Source organism: Sapajus apella, unplaced genomic scaffold (genome assembly GCF_009761245.1).
Source record: "Sapajus apella isolate SASKATOON/1434 unplaced genomic scaffold, GSC_monkey_1.0 scaffold8, whole genome shotgun sequence".
Taxonomy (NCBI): domain Eukaryota; kingdom Metazoa; phylum Chordata; class Mammalia; order Primates; family Cebidae; genus Sapajus; species Sapajus apella.
Window position 1 is genome coordinate 5,200,781 of NW_022436948.1, and position 11,178 is coordinate 5,211,958.

At 41.5% G+C, this 11,178-nt stretch overlaps 1 pseudogene; it reads right to left on the bottom strand.

Moving 5' to 3' along the window:
• Positions 1-6,549: 6,549 nt before the first annotated feature.
• Positions 6,550-9,350, bottom strand: LOC116551038 (annotated as a pseudogene).
• Between the last annotated feature and the right edge of the window lie 1,828 nt (positions 9,351-11,178).

Below are 11,178 nucleotides of genomic sequence, written 5' to 3' on the forward strand. Positions count from 1 at the left end.
TGGAGCTGGAGGAGGTGGCTGGTGGAGGTAAGAGTTCAATGGGGAAGTGGAACCCCACCATGCGTTATTTTTGTCTGCCTAGCATTCCTGTTTTTAGAGACGCATGCTCCCTTATAATGAATTATGTGGTTAGAGTCTAGTGTGGGGTATCTGTCAGGCTTTCAGGCATGATGCTTTGTACCCTGTGGCCACGATGGGGCATATTACCCAAGCTGAGTCAGACCCCTTATTGCCACCTCCCTGGATACAGCTATTGCTGCCGGGTATAGGCTCTTTCCTGAAGCTGAGTCTTGGAATCCTTCTATGGCATTTTCTAGACAAAAGGTTGAAATTTTACTAAGGTTTAATATCTTTCTCTTCCTTTTGGTTCAGGAGCAGAAGAGTGTTGGTTGGGATTGTAGCAGCAACTTTGCTTTCATGTGAGAAAATTTGATTGCAAATAGAGAGGAGGGAAGGAATGTCTGGAAGGGCAGTGTTGAGACCCGCCTCTAGCTCCTAGATACACAAACTCATTTTACAAGACTTCTTTCCAGAGTGAGAGTTCTCACAAACTCAATGATGTGAGTGTCTTCCTCTCTCTACCTTTCTTGAAGCTTCCATTGTTAAAAGTTTCTTGTAATTCTTTCCAGATATATTGGCATCCATCTATTTATTATACATTCTATTTACACAGAAAGGACCATAATACACAGATTTTCTTTGTGCCTAGATTGTTTTCACTTAATAAAAGATCTTGTAGATTTATCAGTTTCAGCAAATACAGGTTTCTTTTATTCTTTTTAAATATCTTTTTTTTTTCCTATTCCACTCTGTAGGTAAAATGATTTATTTAATCAATTCCTCATTGGTGAATATGTTGGTTGCTTAAAGTTTTTATTTATTTTACATTAAGTTCTGGGGTACATGTGCAGAATGTGCAGGGTTGTTACATAGGTATACACACGCCATGGTGGTTTGCTGCATCTGTCACCCCATCCTCTACATTAGGTATTTCTCCTAATGTTATCCCTCTCCTAGTCCCCCAGCCCGTTGTCCCTCCAGTATCACCCTGGCCCCTGATAAGCCCAGGTGTGTGATGTTCCTCTCCCTGTGTCCATGTGTTCTCATTGTTCAACACTCACTTATGAGTGAGAACATCTGGTGTTTGGTTTTCTGTTCTTGTGTCAGTTTGCTGAGAATGATGGTTTCCAGCTTTATCCACGTCCCTGCAAAGAACATGAGCTCACCCTTTTTTATGGCTGCATAGTATTCCACGGTGTTTATGTGCCACATTTGCTTTATCCAGTCTATCATTGATGGGCATTTGGGTTGGTTCCAAGTCTTTGCTATTGTGAACAGTGCCACAATAAACATACTTGTGCATGGTGTTCTTACAGTAGAACGATTTATAATCCTTTGGGTATATACCCAGTAATGGGATTGCTGGGTCAAATAGTATTTCTAGTTCTAGATCCTTGAGGAATTGACACACTGTCTTCCAAAATGGTTGAACTAATTTACACTCTTACCAACAGTGTAAAAGTGTTCCTATCTCTCCACATCCTCTCCAGCATCTGTTGTCTCCAGATTTTTTAATGATCGCCATTCTAACTGGCGTGAGATGGTATCTTAATGTGGTTTTGATTTGCATTTCTCTAATGACTGTGATGATGAGCTTTTTTTCATATGTTTGTTGGCTTCATAAATGTATTCTTTTGAAAAGTGTCTGTTCATATCCTTCACCCACTTTTTGATTTTTTTTCCTTGCAAATTTGTTTAAGTTCTTTGTAGATTCTTGATATTAGCATTTTGTCAGATGCGTAGATTGTAAAAATTTTTTTCCATTCTGTTGGTTGCTGGGTCACTCTAATGATAGTTTCTTTTGCTGTGCAGAAGCTCCTAAGTTTAATTAGATCCCATTTGTCTATTTTGGCTTTTGTTGCCATTGCTTTTAGTATTTTACTCATAAAGTCCTTGTCCATGCCTATTTCCTGAATGGTATTGCCTAGGTTTTCTTCTAGAGTTTTTATGGTTTTAGGTTTTATGTTTAAATCTTTAACCCATCTTGAGTTAATTTTTGTATATCAGCTTTCTGCATATGGTTAGCCAGTTTTCCCAACACCATTTATTAAATAGAGAATCATTTCCCCATTGCTTGTTTTTGTTAGGTTTGTCAAAGATCAGATGGTTGTAGATGTGTGGCATTATTTCTGAGGCCTCTGCTCTGTTCCATTGGTCTATACCTCTGTTTTGGTCCCAGTACCATGCTGTTTTAATTGCTGTAGCCTTGTAGTATAGTTTGAAGTCAGGTAGCATGATGCCTCCAGGTTTGTTCTTTTTGCTTAGGATTGTCTTGGCTATGCAGGCTTTTTTTTGGTTCCATATGAAACATAAGGTGGTTTTCCCCAATTCTGTGAAGAAAGTCAATGGTAGCTTGATGGAGATAGCAGTGAATCTATAAATTACTTTGGGCAGCATGGCCATTTTCACGATATTGATTCTTCCTAACCATGAGCATGGAATGTTTTTCAGTCGGTTTGTGTCCTCTCTAATTTCCTTGAGCAGTGGTTTGTAGTTCTCCTTGAAGAGGTCCTTCACATCCCTTGTAAATTGTATTCCTGGGTATTTTATTCTCTTTGTAGCAATTGTGAATGGGATTTCACTCCTGATTTGGCTCTCTGTTTGTCTGTTATTGGTGTATAGGAATGCTTGTGATTTTTGCACATGGATTTTGTATCCTGAGACTTTGCTGAAGTTGCTTATTAGCTTAAGGAGATTTTAGGCTGAAAGATGAGGTCTAAACATGCAATCACGTCATCTGCAAATAGAGACAATTTGACTTCCTCTTTTCCTGACTGAATACTTTTTATTTCTTTCTCTTGCCTGATTGCCCTGGCCAGAACTTCCAATACTATGTTGAACAGGAGTGGTGAGAGAGGGCACCCTTATCTAGTGGCAGATTTCAAAGGAATGCTTCCAGTTTTTGTTCATTATTGGGTTTGTCATAAATAGTTCTTGTTATTTTGAGATATGTTTCATCAATACCTAGTTTATTGAGAGTTTTTGGCATAAAGCGCTGTTGGATTTTGTCGAAGGCCTTCTTTGCATCTATTGAGATAATCATGTGGTTTTTGTCCCTGGTTCTGTTTATGTGATGGATTATGTTTATTGATTTGCGTATGTTGAACCAGCCTTGCATCCCAGGGATAAAGCCAACTTGGTTGTGACGAATAAGCTTTTTGATGTGCTGTTGGATTCAGTTTGCCAGTATTTTATTGAGGATTTTCGCATCGATGTTCATCATGGATATTGGTCTGAAATTTTCTTTTTTAGTTGTGTCCCTGCCAGGTTTTGGTATCAGGATGATTTTGGTTTCATAAAATGAGTTAGGGGGATTCCCTGTTTTTCTATTTTTTGGAATAGTTTCAGAAGGAATGGTGCCTCCGGTAGAATTTGGCTGTGAACCTGTCTAGTCCTGGACTTTTTTTGGCTGGTAGACTAATAATTGTTGCCTCAACTTCAGACCTTGTTATTGGTCTCTTCAGGAATTTGACTTCTTTCTGGTTTAGTCTTGGGAGTGTGTAAGTGTCCAGGAATTTATCAATTTCTTCTACATTATCTGGTTTATTTTCATAGAGGTGTTTATAGTATTCTCTGATGGTAGTTTGCATTTCTGTGGGATCAGTGGATGCAATAAAAAAAATAATTTTTTATTGCGTCTATTTGATTCTTCTCTCTCTTCTTCTTCATTAGTCTGACTAGCAGTCTATCTATTTTGTTGATCTTTTCAAAAAACCAGCTCCTGGATTCATTGATTTTTTTGAAGGGTTTTTTTGTGTCTGTATCTCCTTCCTTCTGTTCTGCTCTGATCTTAGTTCTTTCTTGTCTTCTGCTAGATTTTGAATTTGTTTGTTCTTTCTCCTCTAGTTCTTTTAATCGTGACATTAGGGTGTCGATTTTAGATCCTTCCTTCTTTCTCTTGTGGGTATTTAGTGCTATATATTTCCTTCTACACACTACTTCGAATGTGTCCCAGAGATTCTGATACATGTGTCTTCGTTCTCATTGGTTTCAAAGAACATCTTCATTTCTGCCTTCATTTCATTATTTATCCAGTAGTCATTCAGGAGCAGGTTGTTCAGTTTCCATGTAGTTGTTTGGTTTTGAGTGAATTTCTTAATCATGAGTTCTAATTTGATTGCACTGTGGTCTAAGAGACTGTTATGATTTTCTTCTTTTGAATTTGCTGAGGAGTGATTTACTTCCAATTAAAATTGGACTGTTAGACTTTGCTCACTAATTTGTATAAGTTCTATAAATAAAGAAAATAAGTGTGGTGTGGTGCTGAGAAGAACTCATGTTCTGTGGATTTGGGGCGGAGAGTTCTGTAGATGTCTATTAGGTCCGCTTGGTCCAGATCTGAGTTCAAGTCCTGGATATCCTTGTTAATTTTCTGTCTTGTTGATTTGTCTAATATTGACAGCAGAGTGATAAGGTCTGTCACTATTATTGCATGGGAGTCTAAGTTTCTTTTTAGGTCTTTAAGAACTTGCTTTATGTATATAGGTGCCCCTGTATTGGGTACATATATATTTAGGATAGTTAGCGCTTCTTGTTGCATTGATCCCTTTATCATTATGTAACACGATCCTTTGTCTCTTTTGGTCTTTGTTGGTTTAAAGTTTGTTTTGTCAGAGACTAGGATTGCAACCTGCTTGTTTTTTTTGCTTTCCATTTGCTTGGTAAATCTTTCTCCATTCCTTTATTAGATAGGCATTATAAGCTACATTCCAATGAGTAGTCTTATAAATATAGTTTGATCAAGGTTTAGGACAACATTCTTGGTATAAATTTCAAGTAGCTTATACCTTAAAAATTTTTTGAATGTTATTATTAAATTTTGCCCCAGAAAGTTTGCACCAGTTTATACTCCCACTGATGGATTGTCGGAACACCCATTTTCTCACCCTCTTGCCAGCACTGAGCAGCAGTTACTTTTCCTTCCTTATGGAAGAATAATGATTTGATTTATTCATTTCATATGTTTACTGGCCATTTGTATGATCTCTTTATGAAATTCTTATTCATACTATTTGATCATTTTAAAATTGGACTGTTAGACTTTGCTTACTAATTTATATAAGTTCTAGAAATAAAGAAAATAAACTATGTTTAAGCATGTACTTTTAAACACTTTTCAGTGACTTTTTTTAAAAATAGAATTTTACATTTCTGTGTGTCCATCTTTACTTCATGACTTCTGACCTTTGGGTTATGCCTAGATGACGAATTTATTTACTCATATTTTCTTTTAGAATGTTTATGATTTTTTCCCTATTTAAATGTTTTATATATCTGCAATTTTAGTTTTGGGATAAGAAAAGAGATGGAAACTCTGTTTTATTATTTTCCAAACAGCCGATTTTTATATTATCCTTTATTCGTAACTCCTCTGTTTCCTGTTGATTTGAAACGTCACTTTAATTATGAACTAAATTTCAATAGGAAATTGTTTTAATTTATAGGTTTCTAATTTTGTTTTATTTATGTATTGCTTTTCCAATGTAATGGGCTGACTAGTGGCTTCCAAAAGAGATGCGCTTTCAGAGCCTCAGAATACGACTTCACTTAGAATAGGAGACTTTGCAGATGATTCTGGAAAGAGATCATTTTTGATCAGGGTAGGCCCTACATTCAATGACAGGTGCTCTTGTGAGAGATGGAAAAGGAAAAGATACAGGGAGGGACTCAGAAGGAAGCCAGGGGAAGACGGACAGAGAGACTGGAGCGATGCAGCCGTAAGCCCAGAAATGCTGGCAGCCACCAGAAGCTGGAAGGGGCAGGGAAGCTTCTGCTCTTTGGGTTTCAGAGGGAGTGTGTTGACGCCTTCAGTTTGTACTTCTGTGCTCTAGAGCCGTCGGAGAGTACAACGCGGTCATATTAAGCCACCAAGTTTGTGGTAATTGGTTGCAATGTACTAGGGAAACAGCACATCCAGCATGAAACGTTCCTAATCATTTGAAAGTCAGGTGTTTTAACATCTGACAGTGCTAGTTGTCCGTCATCATGCTTGGCTTGCAAATGTTTTGATACACTCAGAAGTAAACCCAAGATGAGTCTGTCTAGAGCAGCCAGTGTTGAGGACCTAGGCTGTGTCTGTGGGAGAGACCGTTTGCTTACTAGAATTCCACACCAAACGAATGAGAAGCAGACCTTTGACACTGTGTACTTAACTTAGTTTCACGATGACACGACACTTTAAAATCAGGGTACAGATAGATCTGTCTCAGCTGTTGTTCTTTGTCTTGGGAGATATCCCTTCTCCCCAGCATCTGGCTTAAATCAACTCCTGGAAATAATTATGAAAATCAATAAAGCACAAATAATAGACATGCTTCTTATTGACTGCATCTTAAATTATTTTCTATTTAAAGGAAAGAGGGGGCGGTCTTTGCTTTTTAAATTTTTTGATAAAGAAAAGCCTTATTTACCAGCATATCGAGGAAAATAACAGCCTATGAGATAAGCTTTGTCTTTCAAGTTAACAGGTGAAGCGAGCATTCTATGAGCTCAAGAGAGCAGTGAGTCTAGCAGGGAACGATTCTGATAGAGCCCGTCACCATAATTAGGTTCCCGCTTGTCGGCCTGTAGTTCTCTGTTGGAAAGGAAATGGTTAATGCTCTGGTTTCCCACCATTCTCTCACTTACCGTGGACAAATCTAAAAATGCTCCCATCTTGTTCACTTTAAATGCAGCTTTGCCCTTCCAGTCAAAGCCCTCATTCACAAGATAGTGGCCAAGTGGGTAATTCCTGGCTTAGGCCTTGAACAGATGTGGCCTTTGAATTGGATGGCATGTAATTATAGCAGGGGCAGCCAGACAATTGGGGATTAGAGGGATGTTGTTTAATCTTCTGCCATGTGTTCCCACTTAGCCTCTCCTCTCTCTTGCCACACCCGCGCACAGGAAGCATCTCCCAGCTGCTCCCGAGACTCAGCCTCTGCGGAGGTTGGCGCCCTCCTAGCATGGCTGGAACTTCCTGGCAAACCCTACATTTCAATGCTTTACAGTTTAGAAACATATGACCTATTGCCTTTCAGTATTCAAATGGTTCCTATTTACCCTACTCCTGATTGCTTCTATTTTTATGTCCATAAATCTGTTGCTCTAATCAGCATGGTCACAATCCAGTTGCACTGGAACGGACGATGGTTCTGCCTTCGCAAGAGTGAGTCTCACATCGTATGAAACCATGTCTTGTCCACATGCTTCATGTGTGTCCTAATGGACATGAAGTGGGTTGATGGGGATTAGAAGGTTTTCAGAGCCAGACGCAAGTCCTGTTTTTTAGGCTGAGGACATTGGAGGTACCCCGTTTCATGATGCTCCTGCCAGGACAAAAGCTGTGACGAAGCACACAAACTACTAGGCACAAAATGTTCTGTGGTGGTCAGCATTTGATAAGCAGCTGTCTGTGTCGGTTTAGGCTGGCAGTATCTTAATATGATTGCACTTACGTTTTGAAATGTTAAGCATTTAATTCCTTCTTGAAGGTTAGGTTCTATTTCAGAAAACTTCTATGTCACGTCACTTCAGTTTTTCCTTCTTTATTTTTATTAAAGTTACATGGTTGCTGATCATACCTTTGTTTCCCATCTGTCTTATTCTGTTTAGGCTACTATTAAAAATAACACACCTGTAATCTCAGCATTTTGGGAGGTCAAGGCAGGTGGATTGCCTGAGCTCAGGAGTTCGAGACCAGCCTGGCCAACATGACAAAACCCTGTCTCTACTAAAAATACAAAAAATTTGTCAGGCATGCTGGTGCACGCCTGTAATCCCAGCTACTCAGCAGGCTGAGGCAGGAGAATCGCTTGAACCAGGGAGGCGGAGGTTGCAGTGAGCCAAGATTGCGCCACTGCATTCCAGCCCTGGTGACAGAGTAAGACTCCGTCTGTCACAAAAAAAAAAACCAAACAAATAAAAAACACAGACCAGGCATGGTGGCTCATGACTGTAATCCCAGTACTTTGGAAGGCTGAGGTGGGCGGATCATTTGAAGTCAGGAACTCGAAACAAGCCTGGCCAACATGGCAAAACTCCATCTCTACCAAAAAATACAAAATTTAGCCGGGAATTGTGGTGCATGCCTATAAACCCAGCTACTCGGGAGGCTGAGGCAGGAGAATCACTTGAAGCAAAGGTTGCAGTGAGTCGAGATTGCACCACTGGACTCCAGCCTGGTTGACAGAGTGAGACTGTCTCAAAAACAAACACTCCGATCCATGTGGAGTACTTGCTCTCGGGAGGAGCAATGATCTTGATCTTCATTGTGCTGGGTACCAGCCTGGTGATCTCCTTCTGCATCCTTTCAGTGATGCCGGGGTACATGGTGATACTGCCAGACAGCACTGTGTTGGCGTACAGGCCTTTGCGGATGTCCATGTCACATTTCATGATGGAGTTGAAGGTAGTTTCATGGATGCCACAAGATTTCATGCCCAGGAAGGAAGGCTGGAAGAGCGCCTCAAGGCAGCAGCAACTCTTGTTGCCAATGGTGGTGGCCTGCCCATTGGGCAGCTCATAGCTCTTTTCCAGGGAGGAGCTGGAGGCCACCTTGGCCATCGCCTGCTTGAAGTCCAGGGTGATGTAGCGCAGCTTCTCTTTGATGTCACGCACAATTTCCCGCTCAGCCGTGGTGGTGGATCTGTGCTGGGGGAGGATCTTCATGAGGTAGTCAGTCAGGTCCCGGCCAGCCAGGTCCAGATGGAGGATGGCGTGGGGGAGGGCCTACCCCTCATAGATGGGCACAGTGTGGGTGACCCCATCACTGGAGTCCATCACGATGCCAGTGGTAGGGCCAGAGGTGTACAGGGACAGCATGGCTTGGATGGCCACGTACATGGCTGGGGTGTTGAAGGTCTCAAAAATGATCTGGATCATCTTCTTGCGGTTGGCCTTGGGGCTCAGGGAGGCCTCAGTAAGCAGCATGGGATGCTCCTCAGGACCCACACACAGCTCGGTGTAGAAAGCGTGGAAGCGTGGTGCCAGATCTCCATGTCGTCCCAGTTGGTGACAATGGGGTCACCAAAGTACTCAATGGGGTACTTCAGGGTCAGGATGCCTCTCTTGCTCTTGGCCTTGTCACCCACATGGGAGTCCTTCTGACCCATACCCACCATCACGCCCTGGTGCCTGGGGCACCCCACGATGGAGGGGAAGACAGCGCACGGGGAGCATCTTCACCAGTGACGCAGGCCTTGCACATGCCGGAGCCATTGTTGACAGTAAGTGTGGCGATACCATCATCCATGGTGAGCTGGCGGTGGGTGTGGATGGGCGGCAGAGCAGCAAGGGCGAGGCTCTGTGCTCGCGGGTGGACGAGGTCTCCGCGGTCCATAATGCTCTTATTACAATAGTTTTATCGAGTTAAGTCCACCTTGAGCCTTATCCTTAGTCTTCTTTTTCAAAATCAGTTTAGTCACTTGTGGTTTTTTTATATGTAATTTTAGAATTATTATGTTGAATTCATTTAGCAATCACCTGGAATATTGATTAAGCTTGCATTAAATATTCAGATTAATTTAGAGATAATTGGTATACCTACAATACTAAACTGGTTAATTGGTATACCTACTATATCAAGGAGACTATATTATGCTAATTTACACAACGATCATGGCATAAATTTCCATTTATTCACATTACTAATATCTACTAATTACTTAAACATTTCCATAAAAGTATCATGCATTCCCTTTTAGGCTAATTTTTTTTTTAAACATGGGTTTTGGTCGTAACAACATTTAATTGGGGATGCATTCTTCTGAGAGGCTTTCTGTCAGATTCACAAATGCCTGTAGAAACATGTCCCTCTTGGCCAGAGTTGGCTGGTTCTGGCTCCATCATCGACCCCATTCTCAGACGGAGCTCTTCAGAACATTTAAAAAGCTCCCATCATTTACAATAAATTAACTGCACCCCAGGGATATGATTTAAGACATGAACTCTGCCTGAGTAGAAAACGTTCAGCCCATTTCAACCCCAATAAGCCTTCCACATCATTTACACCACAGGGAGCTCTGGGACCTTTGTTTTGCTTATGAAAATAACATGCATTAAGAAATGAGGACATTGGAAATGAGTCGTCTTTGGAGAAAGACTCAGGACTCTTTGAACTCCTCCACCAGCACAGTTTTTCTTTGGTGTAGTTTTACCAAAGAACTTGTGCCACGAAGAATCCAGCTTAGGATCACCTGAGGCCAGTATGGATTTTGTTTTGAAGTCTCGTGTTTGAATCGTAGAATTTTATTCAAAATTTGAATTCTCCAAAACCTGCGTTTTCAATTTTTTTTTTTCCTAGGCGTAATGTGTTGGGAAGTAAAACGGAGTCTTTAGGTGGTTGTTGCTACATTCAGTCTACAGCTTTGCATGACTCAGGCACATGCCCAGGGTGCTCTCTGAAGACAATACACTATTTTATAAATTACATTTTGCTTGGGGATTGTTAGGGGCTGAATCGTCCTCGCCCCTCCCTGGTCCCCAATTCACCATATGTTGAAGTCCTGGCCCCCAGTACCTCTGATGTGACTGTATTTGGAGGTAGAGTCTTTTAATAGGTAACTGAGTAAAACTGAGGCCATTAGAGTAGGCCTTAACCCAATCTACTGGAATCCTTATAAGAAAAGATCAGGACACAGAGGGATGTCCCTGTGTGTCCTGATGGCCCAGGGAGACGATGGCCATTGACAAGCCTAGGAGGAGGGCTCAGGAGAAACAACCTGCCGACCCCTTGATCTTGGGCCTCCAGCCTCCAGAACGCGGAGACAGCCAGTGTCTGCTGTGTAAGCCCCCCCTGCTCCTTGGTCATTTGTTACAGCAGCCGAAGCAAAATAACACAGGGATGGACCCATAGTATTGTTAAAAGGATATTTTCCTTTAGGAGGCCGAGGTGGGCAGATCATTTGAGGATAGGAGTTCAAGACCAGCTTGAGAAACATAGTGAAACCCCATCTCTACTAAAACACAAATATTAGCCAGGTGTGGTGGTGGGTGCCTATAATCCCAGCTACTTAGGAGGCTGAGGTAGGAGATCTCACTTGAACCCGGGAGGCAGAGGTTGCAGTGAGCCGAGATAGTGCCATTGCACTACAGCCTGGGTGACAGAGCAAGACTCTCTCTCAAAAGGAAAAAAAAAAG